The sequence below is a fragment of the Petaurus breviceps genome, unplaced genomic scaffold, assembly GCF_028583685.1.
Source record: "Petaurus breviceps papuanus isolate PSGF00001 unplaced genomic scaffold, PetGlider_PUasm1.0 90630, whole genome shotgun sequence".
NCBI lineage: Eukaryota > Metazoa > Chordata > Mammalia > Diprotodontia > Petauridae > Petaurus > Petaurus breviceps.
The window spans coordinates 288,027-304,604 of NW_027187291.1; the positions used below are offsets into that span (position 1 = coordinate 288,027).

Here is a 16,578-nt window from a genome sequence, read left to right on the forward strand (position 1 = left end):
AAGAAACTCCTTTCATCCAAGCATAAAAAACCAAAATAGTCCCCTGCCCATGAGGAGCTTTACATTTCCTTGGAGGAAGATTGGAAAACAATATATATATATACAGAGAAGTAAATATAAAGTGTAGACAAAGTATATAGGGATAAGGCCTGTACCTATGATTTCATTGATCTAGGGAACTCCATGATTAGAAAATTCCCTCTACCAAAGTAGGTCAGCACTAACCCTACTACTCAGCCTAAGAGTTACTCAGAGCACTGGGAGGTTAATAGACTAGCCTAGGGTCACACAGTTTGTGTCAGAGAGTTTGAAGTCAGGGAGCCAGTTTTCTAGCTACTACCAAGCTGCCTCTCAACAAGCAAATAGATATTTGTTGAATTGTTGACCTAAATCCACCAGGCTTCTGCTAGACAAATCAGAGATCAGGTGGGAAAAGGAACAATTGGAATGGTTTATACCTTATTATACCTTATACCTGGCTTTACCCTATTTTCATTTGAGGTCATTCTTCCCTCTACTCCTTTGAAGTTAATGGTTTCTTGGAGGCAAAGGGAAGGATTGAGTCTGAGAGCAGAAGGTAAGGAAGGAAGCTGCTGGGATATCTTGGAACAGACAGGATGGATGGGGAAAATGACCAAGGACTGAGGCAAAGAGATGGGAGGAAGGAATGGGCCAGGCAGCACCACTCGTCATCCTCCTCCACCTGCTGCTTGGTGAACAAAGCCAAAGATGATGCAATCCTGATGAGGGGGAGCTGAGACTGCAAAGCCTTTGAGAGGAAGAGTTGGACAGAGGGAGGGAGGAAGTGCTTGTGTGTGTTGGTGCGGAGCGGGAACATCATGGAGGGTGCAGGCAGGGTTTAGGATCTCTACTGGGTGGAGGGGGGAAGGGTTTTATCTGCGCTTGCAGTGAAAGCAGCTATCTATGGACACTTTCCCTGTGTTCCTGGCTCCTCCTGTCAGTGCCCCCTTCCCCAAGGATTAGCTGGGGCCAAACCCATCCCAGATGCCATTTGTTGCTTTATAAAACAGAAGTCAGACATGATGCAACAACAGCATCATTCCAGATGTCCTCCTTAGAGGGGAATGACAGCTCTCTCTGGAGGGAAATGGAGAGCAGCGTTGGGGGAAGTAGTGGTAAGGAGAGAAAAAAAAAATAGAAAAGCAAACAAGGCTAAATGGCTTTGGGGCTCGCATCACACCACTTTCCAAACAGGTATTATGCTATGGGACATTAAGTCCCATTTATGACTTTGAAAGCCAAGGAGATAATAGCACCTCTCACGGACACTGCCACCAGCAGGCATCCATCTACCCACCTTGTTTTGGAGGGAGGATGGAAGAATCTATCTCACCTCCAAGATGTCAGTCCCCATGGACGAGAAGGCTATAGAAAGCATAAAGAAAGCTACCTTCCACTCTTCTCACCCTCTAGGAGTCTCAGGGTTCTCCTCTGTGGGATTGGACTAAAAGTGGCCTAGAAAGTCCTTTCTAGTTCTGATAATCTGATTTCATGAGATAGAAACTACATGACTCCCCAGCAGAGACACAAAGAAGGTTAAAACTCAGCTTCCTTCCGATGAATGTACACTATCCCCTAGCATGGGCCCATGGAGTGTGAATCGTTACAGGTCAAAGTTAGAGATGCCTTTCCAAGCATCCCTATACCTACGATGACATAGCCCACATTGGCCACTAGATGGCAGAGGAAGTCTGCCACAGATCTCTGCATATGGCCTCCAATATTGGGTTTAATCCCTACTCTTCAAGGGGCTCTTCTGTCTTTTGCCAATTTCTTACCCTCATCTTGACCGTATCCCTATCTCTCTGTGGTAAGTCCCTCTCCTAAAGGCTTCTTTTTTTTCCCTCACAGTTTTAAAAGTAATGCATAGGAATTTTATATGCTTTTAAAAAACAATTATACTTGAACCTTTTTTTTTTTAATTTTGAGTTGCCAATTCACTCCCTCCCCCCTTCAGGAAGCAATATGCTATCAACTATACAAGCAAAATCATGCAAAACTTATTTCCAGATTAGCTATGTTACAAAAGAACAAAAAAAGAAAAAAAATGTAAAGCAATAAAAATAAGTGAAAAAGTGTTTCAATCTACTCTCAGAATTCATCAGTGTTCTGGAGGAAGATACCATTATTTTTCATGAATCCTTTGGAACTGTCTTGGATCATTCCATTGATTAGAATATTTCAGTCTTTCAGTTGACCATTGTTACAATATTGCTGTTACCATGTACAGTGTTCTGGCTCTGCTTGCTTTGCATCAGTTCATGTGAGTCTTCCCAGGTTTTTCTGAAACCATCCTGCTTGTCATTTCTTATAGCACAATAGTATTCCATAACAATCATATACCACAACTTGTTCAGTCATTCCCCAAATGGTAAGCATCACTTCACTTTGCATCAGTTTGTATAAGTCTTCCCAGATTTTTCTTTTTTTTAACTTTTAAACTCTTTGTTTTGAGTAATATTTTATTTTTTCCCAATTACATATAAAGACAATTTTTAACATTCAACTTTTTTTTTAAGCAATCGGGGTTAAGTAACTTGCTCAAGGTTACACGGCCAGTTATTTCTGGGTGTGGTGCTAAGTATCTGAGCCCAGATTTGATTCCCAGGTCATCCCGACACTGGAGCCGGTGCTCTTACTTGCTGTGCTACCTGGCCACTCCTAACATTCAATTTTTAAAACTTTTGAGTTCCAAATTTTCTCTCCCTCTTTCTTTCTCCTCCCCCTCTCCCTAAAATAGTAAGCAATTTGGTATAGGATGTGCAATCATGTAAAACATATTTCCATATTAGTCATGTTGTGAAAGAAACGGACCAAAAAAAAAACCCCCCCGTGAAAAGTAGTATGCTTCAATCTGTATTCAGACTCCATCAGTTCTTTCTCTGGATATGGATAGCATTTTTCATCATGAATCCTTTGGGATGTTCTTGATCATTTATATTGATTGGAGTAGCAAAGTCTATCACAGTTGATCACTGCTACAATATTGCTATTACTGTGTACAATGTTCTCCTGGTTTGGCTCACTTCACGTTACTATTTCCAGGATTTCCTGAAACCATACTGCTTGTCATTTTTTATAGCACAACAGTATTCCATCACAATCACACACCATAACTTGTTCAGCCATTTCTCAATTGATGAGCATCCCCTCAATCTCCAATTCTTTGGCACCCCAAAAACAGCTACTATAATTATTTTATGTGTATATCTATATCTATATATACACTTATGTATGTACATATACATATAGGTATATGTATATATACATACTGTGTGTGCATAGATATATGTATCTTTTTCTTAGGGCTATTCTTCTAAAAAAAATTTCCTGAGGCTCTCAATCTTCCCACTCACTCAGAACAGGGCAATTACCTCAAAGAACCAGCAACTCTTTCAACCACTCTGCACCTTACTTACCTGTGTGACCTCTGATAAGTTACTTATCCTCTCTAAGTCTCACTTTCTTCATTTGTAAAATCAATGTTGATGATCTACAAGAGTCCTATTAGCTTCAAATCCTATTATCCTGTGAGCAATTCAGTTGAACAAAGGCTTATTTAAATACTTACTGTATTTGAGGCACTCTGTTGGGCCCTTGGCATGTCAAAACACATCAAGATGTAGTCCCCTGCCCTTAAGAAGATTCCAGTCAAATAGGGATATTAGAGCATATATACAAATAGCTATATCACAAAATGGAAAATTATTAAGTACACAGACGAGTTCAGAGTTGTCTGAGAGATTCAAGGCAAGAGGGATCACTTTTAGTGATCTCATAGATGAGACTTGCAGATTTATCCAGTCATTCACTCACTTACTCAATAAACATTTATTCAGCATCTACTAGGTGCACATAATTTTCTTGCTCAAAAATCTCTGGGTGACTTCCTACTGCCTACTAAAAAAATACCAACCCCGGGGTGACTAGGTGGTGCAGTGAATAAAGCTTTGGCCCTGAAGTCAGGAAGACCTGAGTTCAAATCCGTCCTCAGACTCTTAACACTTACTAGCCATGTGACCTTGGCCAAGTCACTTAACCCTGATTGCCCTACCCTCCCTCCTCCAAAAAATAAAACAAACAAAACTCCTTATGTAGCATACAGTCACTTTGGCTCTCTTTCCTAACCCAGAGTCAGAATAACAGGTTAGCTCCCCAGAGTGCAGCAGTTGTTTCTCTTTAAAATAAAGTTCTAGGGGATAATTCTGACAAGCTCCCATCCAATGTTTTCCACCATATCAATTGCCCAGTTGATCTCCACTCAATATCAATTAACCAATTAACATCAAGAAGCTATAGCAAGAACAAAAGAACATAAACCTCCCAAATTAGAAGTACTAGTTCCTCTACCATCTCAGTCCCTGGGGACAATGAACTAAATTTCAACTGGTGATTGCCAACCATTCCCCCTTTTGAATGTGGCACAGCAGATGAATAAACCAATTCCCCAGTTTGTAGAACTAATGACTCCATTCACTGCTGGGCTAGATCAAGCAGGTGTCATTTCCACAGGAGTGACTCTTGAGGGGTGGAGTTAAGATAGTGGAGTGAGTGGATACAACTGCAAACAGCCACAGAACACATAGAATACACAACAAACACACAGCCACAGAATACACAACAGTCACAGAAAACACACCAAATCGAATTCTGGAAATTCAGGAAAGTCAAGAAAAAAGTCACAACGAGTGATTCTCCAGCACAGGCAGATTAGAGAGAAGTCTATGTACACTGGGGAGGGAGGGGGGGGGCGGCACAGGAGTCCAGAATTGCAGAAGCAGTACCTGGTGGAGAAACCAGCAGTAGCATTGTTGGGAAGCAGCCTAGAACCTAGAGAACTGAAGACCTGGACAGAAAGAGATCCCAAGTGACCTGTATACTAGTGCTAGGTGCAGGACTGGATACCATTATCCAGTTCCACATGAGGTCATAGCCTCAAGGGAACAACTGTAAGGACCATAGTGCAGACCAGAAGGGAAATGACCAGACCTCTCCCTGGACCTCTCCCTATGTTGGAAGCACCAAACTTACAGCTCCCCAGACTGAGCTGTGAAAGCAGAAGAAAGACATTAAAAGACAGAAGCTTAGGCCAACCATCCCCACCCCAGAAGTGAGCAGAGCCTAACACTAATATAAAGTCCAAAGTCAAGAAATCAGCTAGAAAAATTAAGCCAACCATAAAAAGCTACTATGACAGGGAAGCTCAAGACACAAACTGAGAAGACAATGACTTAAAACATCTACAAGCAAAGCTTCAAAGACAATTGCAGATTAGATACAAGCCCAACAAGAATTTCTAGAAGCACTAAAGAAAAGTTTGTTTTTTTCAAGAACAAAAAATAAAAGTCACTCTATGCCAGGCTTAGTAGCTGCAACTACTAGAAGACACTATGGACTCTAGTTGTTGGATGGCTGGGGGTTCTTTCAGCCTTTTGAAGCTCACAAGGTCATATATATCCTGGTCTATTATCTCCATTACTCATTCACCTAAAGAAAGAAATGTAGGTACCACCATGCATTCATGACCACATGGAGGCTGGGTGGTGAGAGAAGGCAGCTGGTGGCATCAAGCTTTTGCTGCCACTGCTACTACTTTTCCATCTAGAAGCTTAGACCATTTCTTCTTTCTGCTTGAAAGCCACCAGGCTTTTTAGTCTGTTCAAACTTCTTGTCAGCAAAGTAGTTCTGATTCAGTAGCCAATTAAATGACTTTCCATTACCACATAGTAAACTGACAGGAAACCAAAGATACCTGTGCTTGCTCTAAATTGAAGGGCTCCTCCATTATACACACAGAGAAGCAGAATGCTTCTACCAAGCATTCACATGGATTGCTCTAAGGACTGGGCTCTCATTATACTTTCACTGGCATTCAAAACTCTTTCATATGTGGAGGTCCCCAGTCTACCATTAAGGGCAAATTTCAGACTTGTTCTTTATAACTTTACAACAGTCACTTCTGATATTTTGTGATTGCTGTTCTTCCCATGTATATCGTTATAGTCATTCTGCATGTTGTTTTCTTGGATCTGCTTATTTCTTTCTGCATAAGATCATGTCCTCTATTTATCATATTGTCTTTTACAATACAGTAATATTTATTCCATTATATTCACACAATGAAATTTGTTTAGTTATTCCCCAGCTGATAGACATCTTTGTTTCCAGTTCTTTGCTACCAAAAAGAAAAAAGGTGCTGTTATGAATATTTTGTTACATATAGTGTTTTCTTATCAATTACTTTCCTGGGGTACATGCCTAGTAGTAGAATCTCTGGGTCAAAGGATATGGACAGTTTAGTCACTTCATTTGAATAATTCCAAATTATCTTCTAAAATGGCTGCACTGATTGACAGCTCCAAATGGTAGTTCTTTTTATATTCGTGAATAACTCTCTAAACCTACATCTAATCTCCCAGTAGATTTTAACCTCCATTATGGCAGGAATTGTTTTCTTATTCTTGTCTGTCTATTCCCATCGGTTAGCACAGTGCTGGGAATATATAACAAGCACTAAATAAAATGCTTGTTGAACTGAAAATCATCATACCGAAATCACATTTACATTAAGATATCTTGCTGGAATTTGGGAAAGAGCTTCTTGTCATCAATTTATTTCCCTTGGACAAGTTATTCAACTTCTCTGAGTTTCAGTTTTCTATAAAGTCAAAAGGGACTAATCTATGGTATTCTATACTATATCTCAAATCCTACGTATAACAAAATCTCATTGATTTGCACCATTAGAGAAACCACCCACTTATATGAGTTTAAAAGAAAAGCCTTCATGGCCCATTTTAAAAAGGAACTTAAAAATTTCATTTCTTAAAAAAACATGCAAATTATCATACAAATAACTGTGGTGTTGGCATATGCAAATTCTAAAAGACAAAGGTTAGTAATTAGCATTGTATTCAAACATATGCCAACAGATTGAAAAGTTCTCTAATAGGATAAACATTCTTCTATTTTTGTTTACATCTTTTTTATCTTTCCTTCCCCATCCTGCCCCCTATGAAATATGAAAGACTGAACTTCGGCTAATCCAATACCATATTATAATGAATTTTGTTGTTTGGTTGTTTCAGTTGTTTCTGATTCTTCATGACCCCATTTTGGGGTTTTCTTAGCAAAGTGGTTTGCCATTTCCTTCTCTAGTTCATTTTACAAATGAGAAATTGAGGCAAACGGGGTTCAGTGGTTTTCCCCAAATCACACAGCTGATGTCATAGGCTGGATTTAAACTTATGAAGATGAATCTTTCTGACTCCTGGCCCAACACTCTATCCCAGTACCACCTAGCTGCCCTATCATGAATTAGGATAGTCACAATTAATGTTGTCATACTATCGAATTGTAAACTCCAAGAGGATAGAGACCTTAGATTATGTCTATGAACGTAGTATAGTCTTTTGCACAAAGCAGTCACCTAACAAATGATTATTGTTGTTTTTTTTTTTAAGTAAGCGTAGTTCAATTTATTCCTTCTTTATAAAAAAAAAAATCTATCTATGTGGTTGCCACAGCAGCTGCCTGGGTCCTCTGGACAGACATGCTAGTGTGAATCTTCACAAGACCGTCCAATAAATTCTAGATAGGGAGACTTGGTGAACATAGTCTCTATCCACAGGTCTGTGGTTAGGTAACTGTATGTTTATTTGCTTGACTGTTGTACTGACTTTATTTATGGAGGAAAAAAAGCAGCAACAATGATTCACAAGTTGAATCACAGAGAAACTTGAAAATTTTTCTTTTAACTTTACACTCAGTGTCTAGGTGACTCCTGAGGATGGTTGAGACAACCTAAATTTCAAAAGATCCAGGTTAAAATCTAAGAAAGTGTGCATTATGTTGAAGGTTCTTGTGGCTGTTGAATTTTAGATTTCATTTTTCCTTTTCACTGCCTCCTGATTTACTTGTAAAGAGAAAAACTGTTGGAAGTAAATTCTCAAAGTCCCCGTGCTTTCAACTGTATGATCTTCAATATTGCCCTTTGGTCCAGTCTCAGAAAGAAGAAAAGGTCACGAAGACAGCAGGTTATTACTCATATTTTGCAGAGCAGAGGGAGAAAAGGAAGTTTAAGCAGGATAAGAATACCTTATCACCAGTTCACAGGTTTTGCTGCTTCTCCTCCATTAGGACCTACAAAAATATAATTCCCAAATTGAAGGAGCTTGGAATTGGTACAGCTATTTCTAAAGTTTACATCTTATCGAATAAACAGGATGGGGCTGAGAATGAATCCTGGTTGATCCAGTGTGATCTTGTTCCTTCCAGGGATTTGAGTTGCCTAGTTTATAAAAAATGAGGGTAGTGGAGTAGAAGTGATAATGGCCCACACACTGCAGTAATGCTAGGAAAAGAAAGGAGGAACCGATGGAGATCCAATATTCTCTAAAATAAATTCAGCTCCTCCACCAATCTCAAACAAGACATCTTGGGATTGGCTGATTCAGCAGTATTTCACAACAAATTTCTTTCCTTTTCTTTCTCCAACCCCCCCCCCCCCAGGCAAGTCTTATGTCTACAAATCTATGATGCTGTGACAGGGAGGCCTTTGGTCGATGGCCTGAAGTAACCTCCATTTTTTTATGGGCAGATAGGAAGAGGGAGAAGAGTTAGAACAGTGAGGAAGTGACAAGTCACTTATTCTCTCTGGCCCTTGGTTTTTTCACCTGTAAAATGAGAATAATACCTGGAATACGCACTTCATATAGTTTTTGTAATTAGATGGATATGAAGTATATGGTGTAAATGTCAGCAAATATTATAAAGAGGCATCTTTCAAGTGCCATATGCTTCTGCCTGACATCCTATCTAGTGTCATTAAATCTCACAAGTTCCCCTTTGAAAATTCTACCTAGCATCCAGGAATTTGCCCAATCTTTAGGAGACGGTCATTTGACCCCACGAAAGAATCAGTAATACAAATTATTAGGGATGAAGTTGTGTGATATAGTCAAGGAAGTTAGAGAGCACAATCAACACAAAACAATTTCTAAACATTTTTATTTCAAATCCCCTTCCCACCCCTTCCCAAAAAGACATGGGTCTGAACAACAGTCATAAAAAGGAGATACAAACACAAGAGTCAAATGTCTCCCGCACCAACACTTACAAAAAAACTGGGAATTTTACATGGGATTTCCAAACAGGACCTGCAGCAGCTACTAATGTCTGAATACAAGAGTCCAAACATGCCTATTAATACAATATATACAGACAATCCCCATTCTGTAACTAATCTACAGGTACATCCAAACATCCCCCCCACCTCCCCCACCCCCAAGAAAAATACCAAAACACACCCAAAGTGCATTTTTTATGTTTATATCAAAACATCTTCCCTATCCCCCATACTCTTCCCCCCTTAAAGATTGGCCTGCAAGTCTATTTTTAACCATTTAGTACATTTTAATAGTTTATGAAAATAAATTATACAGCAACTATTTTAATAAATTAAGCACAAAAAAGATAGGGAATAAGGGGAAGGTGGGGAGAAAAATGTGTCCAAACTGAGTGGGAAAAGAAGCCAGGTCACTTTGGGTTGGTGGTAGTGAGGATGATTTCAAGAAGGGCACAAAGTTGGGGGTGGGAGGTGAAGGGAAAGGGACTGGTTAGCTTTTCTGGTTGAGAACAAGCAAACAACCTGAGCCCAGATTTGGATACCCTACTTTTTAAAGTTTCCCTAGAACACAGACAGAAATGCTTCTGTCACTGACAACACCAGTTTCTGCATTCAAACAAGCTAATCTTCCAAGAGACCAGTGTCTAGATGTTTATGTTCTTTGGAAAATTCATGGTGTAACTCTAGGGGTTAGAACCTTCCCAAGAGAGAATTCTGGGTGGGAGAAATCAAGTAGATGTTCTTGATCCATTTCTGCAGGCCAAGGAGCTAAGGCAGAGAAGACTACAGCTTCTGAGCTAAGGCCCTATGTTTGTGACTGACCACTTTAGTTTTGGTGAAGGATATAAACTGTGTTTCTCTTGCATTCTTTCTCTAGGGGCAAAGAAGATCGCAGTCCAGCTGCGACCAGCCATTTAAGGCTATCCTAGTACTGTTGGCTGCCTTATTTCCTTCTTGGCTGCTGCCTCATGCCCGTCTGTGGGAAGTGTTCCATGGACTCTTTAAGATGAGATAAAATACAGATGATGGTGAGTCAACAAACCCAGTATACAGGACTGGCTGGAAAGAGACCGATGGAAAACAGGAAGAATGGGGAAGGAACATGGTGGTAGCACCAAGTCAGAAAGGGGAAAAGGAGTGAAGAGGACAAATACAGAAATGTCACATAATCTGCATGTAAAGAAAAAGTTTTCCTCGTGTCAGAAAATAAAACTTTAAAAACAGTGCATCACCATTTCTGTTTTAACTGCAGCACCTGGATCCCTAGCTTCCCTGTCTTTGTGGCTTACCCCCTACCCCCCACCCCCACCCCCAATCTATCACTTCCAAATCCTCCTCTAGATTGTGCTGAGCATGAAGGATCGATCACATTCCCCAGGTCATAACTGGATGTCACAAGGACTTCTGTACCTGACTCTGCTTTTTTTAAGTCTTATGACCCAATAATCCTTAGACAATTATTATAAAGGTCATTTTAAAGGGAGAGGGGGAGGTTGGTTCATTAATTTTTTTCTTTTTAAATAAAAAAAGTTTTACTCCCCAGGAGCAAATAAATAATTTTGAACTACCAATAAACACTGCTGCAGTGAAAAGAAAGATGGCTACATGTATGCAATAGCACAAATTCAGTGTAAGACCAGCTATGTTGGAGACTATAGATAAAAGCACTTACCCTCTCCCTCTTCTGACCCTCCCCACCCCCCACAAACCAAACCAAAAGATTCCCATAGGGAAAATGTCTAACTCCAAAGCTCCTCCCTTGGGGGCAGAGGACATTTTCTTATGCTTGGCAAACATGTCAGTTCTCTCCCCAACAGAGATGCTCCCAACTCCCCAAATGATGGGTAACAATTCTGTAAGTGAAGACAGACATGCACCCAGACTTTCGGATCTCTTAGAACCATTGCCAGGCCTTTCAACCCCAGAGCTCAAAAGGAAGTTAGAGGCAACAAGGAAGGTAAAAGAGAAAACAAAAACATTTTTTCTGCAGAGAGCAGAGGGCTTCGGGAAAGCTTTGCTGTTCCAGGAGCCCAGAGGAATGACCTGAGAGGCTGGGACTTCTAGGATGTGTCTCTCTCCTTTTACCTCATCTCCAGCACCTGTCCTGGGTGCCCCGACCTCCCCCAACTCTCCTTGGGAGCAGAGAGGGTTGGAAGCTCCTGTGACCTCCACATTGTTCCCAATCTTAACAAAGAGAAGGGGTTTACATAAGCAGCGCTACTAGAAACAGAATGGAGTTGGCTTCACCCTTTTCCAAGTCCCTTCCCTGAGGAAGCTCGGGCTCCAGAGGGTTCCAGTCATTATATCTAGGCACAGGGATAGGTCCCCAAGCCAAGGCAAACATTATTGATCAGGAGCCTCAAAGCCATCTGTCCTCACCCATAGATGTGTGTCTCCCCACAAGCCCCACCCTCCCCACCCCCATCGCAGCATATGAATTTCAAGTAATAGCAAGTTATAGCAGTAGTTGTCACTAGCTCACGTAAGTCTAAGTCTATTCCTGTCCCAAGGAAGGTTACAGTAGATAATGGACAAGAGGATTAATTCAGTGAGTCCACTTTGCAAGTAGCCCAAAGGTGCAACTGACATCACTTGCCCAAGCCAACCCTTTAGGAAGTGATGGATCCTCTTTTCCAGTTTCTGTGACTTAAAAAAGAAAATGGGAGTGGGAGAGAATGAGTTCATGAGTAACTTGCCATTTTCACTGAGTTTAATGTGAATGAGGAAGAGGTAGGTAGGTGAGTCTAATCAGAAGGTATCTGGAGGAGGGCATGAAGGGCATATATTACTGGCATAGCTGCTCAGCCTCTCCCGGTTCTACTCCCAACCTCTCAGGCTTGAATTTTCAGGGTCACCTCAGGCAATCCTATTTCACCATTCTCTGCCAGACTTTCCAGACTCATTTCCTGAGGACAGTCAAGTCCCTTCCTGCCCTTTCCTGTTCTACCATCCCCTGCTGTGGGATGAGCATCCAGCAAGAGGCTGCCAGCAGGGGCAGTTGCCCCTGCAACCAAGACAAGTGGGAAGAACTGTCAAATTTTCAGTCCAGTTTGAAAGAGGATCTGAGAATTCAAATAATACCATGGAAATTCAAATGCCATCAGAAAAAAGGGCAATGTTACACATTCCTTCCTTAGCTGTCCCTGTTGAACAATAGATAGGGGGTTGGCAGCCTTCAGAGAGTCCTCTGAGGCTGCCAGGAAAGGGGAAGGTAGTTCCTCCCTCCACTCAGTAGCCTGCATCCTCCAGATCCCCTCTTGGGGTTGCTGATGGATCCTGGAAGTCTATTATAAACTAATGAGCTGAAAAGGAGGAAAAACTCAAAGCTGATGTATGTAGCTAGCATGGCTTGGGGCTCTGTGCTTCCCAACATGTCACATTCATTTCCATCTCTGTGCACCTACTGATGTTGCTGTCCCTTTCTGCCTATTTCAATCCCACTAAGCCTCCAGACTGTCAAGTTTTACATCTGTGAAGCCTTCCTTGCCTGCTTCTAGTTCACAGAGACCTCTCCCTTAACTCCTATCACACATCTGTACTACAATTTGGCATTTGATTCTACGTCATCTTATTTCCTAAATGCTTTGCATTTGCAAAGTATCTCCCCAAATTCTTATTTAAACTTCGACCAGGAATCAGATTCCAGACTCTTTTTGAATCCCCACAGTACCTTAAAAGCAGCATAAGTTCAATATTTCATTAGCAACAGCCAAAGAAAATAGGGGTTGAGCATCTGCCTTCTTATGAACACAAGGGATTCTAAACTTCCCTCTTCAGGGTCAAGGTTCACAGGTGCTAAGCCTATTTCTTCATTGAAAGTGTTGCTTTAAGAGCCACAGAAGGGAAATGTTCCTTGTGATATGCTGCAAAGCAGATTTCGCGGTCAGATTTCCCAGGTGCCTTTATATCCTTTTAAAGATTTATCATTTGGGAGACCAGCCATTTGGGATGAGGGACATGTGACAGGAGGAGCCACCATCTCAGCCTTCAGTAGTCAATGCTTCCAGATGAGGTATTTCTACAAATTACTGAGACACACTGAGGACCTCAATCCAAATTCTCAGGAAACCACAATCTTGGTTTGTTAACACTAAGATGAAATAGAAATAAACACAGGGGAACTGTGGAGACAGTTTCACAGAGCACCTATTGCAGAGTATTAAGAGTCTTCTATATACTGTGGTCCTTCTTAGATCAGAATATTTTATAAGTTTACATCCTAGTATGAAATCTCAACCCAGTCAACTCCACATGACAACTGTCTCAAAAGCTTATCATTCAGAGTCAGGTGATGGTCACCTTTGGGACAAGTTTTAAGCCCATAAAGCCTCCCTACATTTCCTCTCTCAACAGGAAGACTTAAGGGTCAATGCCAAAGGACAAAATAGATTTCAAATCGACACTGGATTGGATTTCTCATCAAAAAAAGGGCAGTGATCCATGGTACTCTCCACTCCCCCACTATGTTTGGAAATGAAGCCATTATTTGGTTCCTTGCTACCTCCCTGGTCCAGAGGTTGAATGGCATGCTTAGATGGGACGATAAACTGTAAAGCATGAGATTTAACACTCTGCCATCAGTTCTAAGGACCCTGCACTCTGAAGATAGCATCTCTAGAAAAGACGTGATTATTTTGTCCCTCACCTCTATCCTCATTTCATCTAAGTGGCTGATGGATTAGGAGGGAAATCCTAAATTATGGAGATGGGTCTGATTTGAAGAATCTGAAACCACAATTGGGGGCTTTGAACCATTCAAGCAACAATAAAAATACCATTTCCTTTGTGGAAGCAATGGGATGTACCATGTCCAGAGTAAAATGTGTTGCTATAGAAGAGAAGGGAGAACTAACATGGTTTTTTATTTCTTCCTAGTTTAGAAGGAAGAACAGAAGTACCCTGAGGTCACAGATTTCAGGAAATAGGTAGAACAAATTATAAAAGCTTGTAAATGTCAGAGGCATGTGATTTCAAAATCTCAGACCTCAAATAGGTGTGAAAAGTCTTCAAATACATTGCGAACAATACCCATTTGTCAGTTTCCTTCCCAAAATGTTTTTGTTCCATATTGTCTGCCCTTCTTCATCAGCTCCTCCAAGGAGCCTATACTTTATACAAAAGGCTCTTAATTAGGGAACTCCAAATTCCTCATTCCATCGTCCCTCAGGCCCCTATTACTTATGACATGTTTTCTCCACTGCAAAGCACCATAGCTAAAGTTAAAGGGTCTGTTTGTAAGCCCTTTCTTTCCACTGACTAGGGCAGCTCTTTCCCAAACCCACCTCAAATCCAATGGGCACAATCCCCAGCTGCTCTTAAGACTATGTTTTCCATACTGAAAATGGAAATATCAAAAATAAAACTTCTGAAAAAGAAACAGTACTGAGACTTTTTCCACCTTTCCGAGGAGCTGATCCAGTTGTATGATCCCAACAAGGGATTCAGAGCTGGCGGTTGGCATTCCCACCTCAAGGACTTTGTTGTTGTGTGCTTCTTCTGAGCCTTATCTGGGAATCAAACATTTTGTACAGAAAGTCTTAACTGTTCCTCCTTCCCATTTACTCTTCACTTCCCTTATCAACCATGCAGCTTCATTTGGTTCTCTGCAACTAGAGCTTGGCCACCAAAATACCTTAGGTGGAAAAGAAAGAAAAATCAAAATCAGCAAGGGCAAAGGCCCAACATTCTTGAAATAGAATGGATATTGTTAAACAGTAAAATGAGATGGGTACCAATGGTACCAACAAAAACTATCTTAAGTTATGCAGCAAGGGCAGACATCCTGTGGCACCTGTTACTTGGTGGCAACCTAGGACTCCTTATTCTTTTCTCCATCTCCCCTAACACCTTCCCTGAAGATGTCAAAGATTTCTAATTTTTCCCCATAGGCTCAAGAGTGGCCCTTACAGGCAATGTACAATTACAGGTAGTGACTTGGGGCTAAAAGAATCCATGACTGTTGCACTAACACCTTGTGTGCCTGGCTGGAAATTCTTGGGTTCCTACAGGCTGTCAGTTACTTAGGAAAATTACCAAATAGTCAAGAAAGGAACTGCTGAGTTTGGCTGTTTTAACTTTGTACTGGTCCTGATTTTAAAAGGGTTTTATCAGTTGAGACTCAAGTTGCAGATTAATAAATACCATAATTACATGAGACTCCTAAGGGAATATATGTACAAATGGAACCATATAGTGCTATTGTTGTTGTTACTGTTTGTCTTTCGTTTTAAAAAATGGCACCATAGGGTGACATGAACTGGATGTAAGAGAGGCACAGAGGCATAAGCCTCACTCTCTTCTTAAGGTACTGAAAGTCCAGTGGCAGGACAAAAATCCAGACACCCAACAATAGCCCTAGATGCAGTGGATATAACCTTGGATTCTTAGTTGTCTGACCAAGTTGTAAGTGCTCCATTGCACGTGTATCAGAGACCTTCATGGTTTAGTCATGCTTCAGCTTCTTGGAGCCACAGGTGAGAGTTGTGTGAATCTATTTACTATCCAACAGCACCCAGTTAGCTCCAGAGTCTTAAGAAAACTAACCTTACTCTGACAGATAAGATAGTGGGGGACAGGGGGTTGTGGGGGGTAAAATTTCTCCTCTTATAAAGGATGCGCACAAAGATGTTGATGTCTCTGGGAAGTACACCCATAGCCTAATGCAGTGATTCTAATAGTACAGGTATGTCCAACAGTCTCATCATTTGGGATGGTGTTAGCAAACGAGGAAATAATGGAGATGCCAGCACTTCCTAATTGCTATTTGGAAGCACAGTGAGACACTGCATACACTTCCAGTCCCTACTGTACATACATCCTAAAATTACCACACAGAGAAATCCTATTGGTTACTATATCACTCAGATTTCTATAAATGTTGCCTTAAGACAGATCTATGCATCAGATAACAACTTCAGTAGTATTGTGGAAACAAAACTCAAAATTGGTGCATGAAAGACAGAATTTAAGTCTTACTTTTACTCTTTAGGACTTAGTTTCCACATTCATAAAATTAGAGTTGGATTAGGTGGTCTCTAGGTGCATTTCCACATGCAGTTTACCTAAATCTTACTAAAATATTCCTGTTCTTATTGGTCTACACAACTCATTCACCAAAAAGCACCCTAGAATAACCCCCAGAACCAGGACAAAGGGCACTGAGAGGTTCATGAACACTCTTAAGTAAAGGAAAGCATAGACCCACTAAAAAGTGTGTTGTGTGTATAATATGGGCACACATATTTATATGTGAAATTATTCTCCCTTTATTATAGAAAGATAGCAGGAATGAAGAATCAAAAGCAAAAGCTCTCTTTTCATCTTAAGAAAAGATACCTGTACTGAAAATGTTTTGTTTTAGCATTTGAGGGAGAGTTCAGACAATTAGTACCTGAAAAACCATCTATCAGTTTAAGCAGGAAGGGTAGAAG

The 16,578-nt window shown here is 40.8% G+C and overlaps 1 protein-coding gene and 1 long non-coding RNA gene across 3 annotated transcripts in view; one reads left to right on the forward strand and one right to left on the reverse strand.

Moving 5' to 3' along the window:
- The window catches only part of LOC138143106 (uncharacterized), a 67,400-nt gene extending 57,244 nt beyond the window's left edge, over positions 1 to 10,156 (forward strand). For both annotated transcript variants that reach the window (XR_011163609.1, XR_011163608.1), the window contains one exon: positions 10,026 to 10,156. This is a non-coding gene — a long non-coding RNA (uncharacterized lncRNA). The remainder of the gene's footprint in view (positions 1 to 10,025) is intronic.
- SOCS7 (suppressor of cytokine signaling 7) overlaps positions 9,016 to 16,578 on the reverse strand; it is a 44,303-nt gene continuing 36,740 nt past the window's right edge. The window contains exon 10 of the mRNA XM_069064284.1: positions 9,016 to 14,780. The gene's annotated coding sequence lies outside the window, so the exon portion shown is untranslated. The remainder of the gene's footprint in view (positions 14,781 to 16,578) is intronic.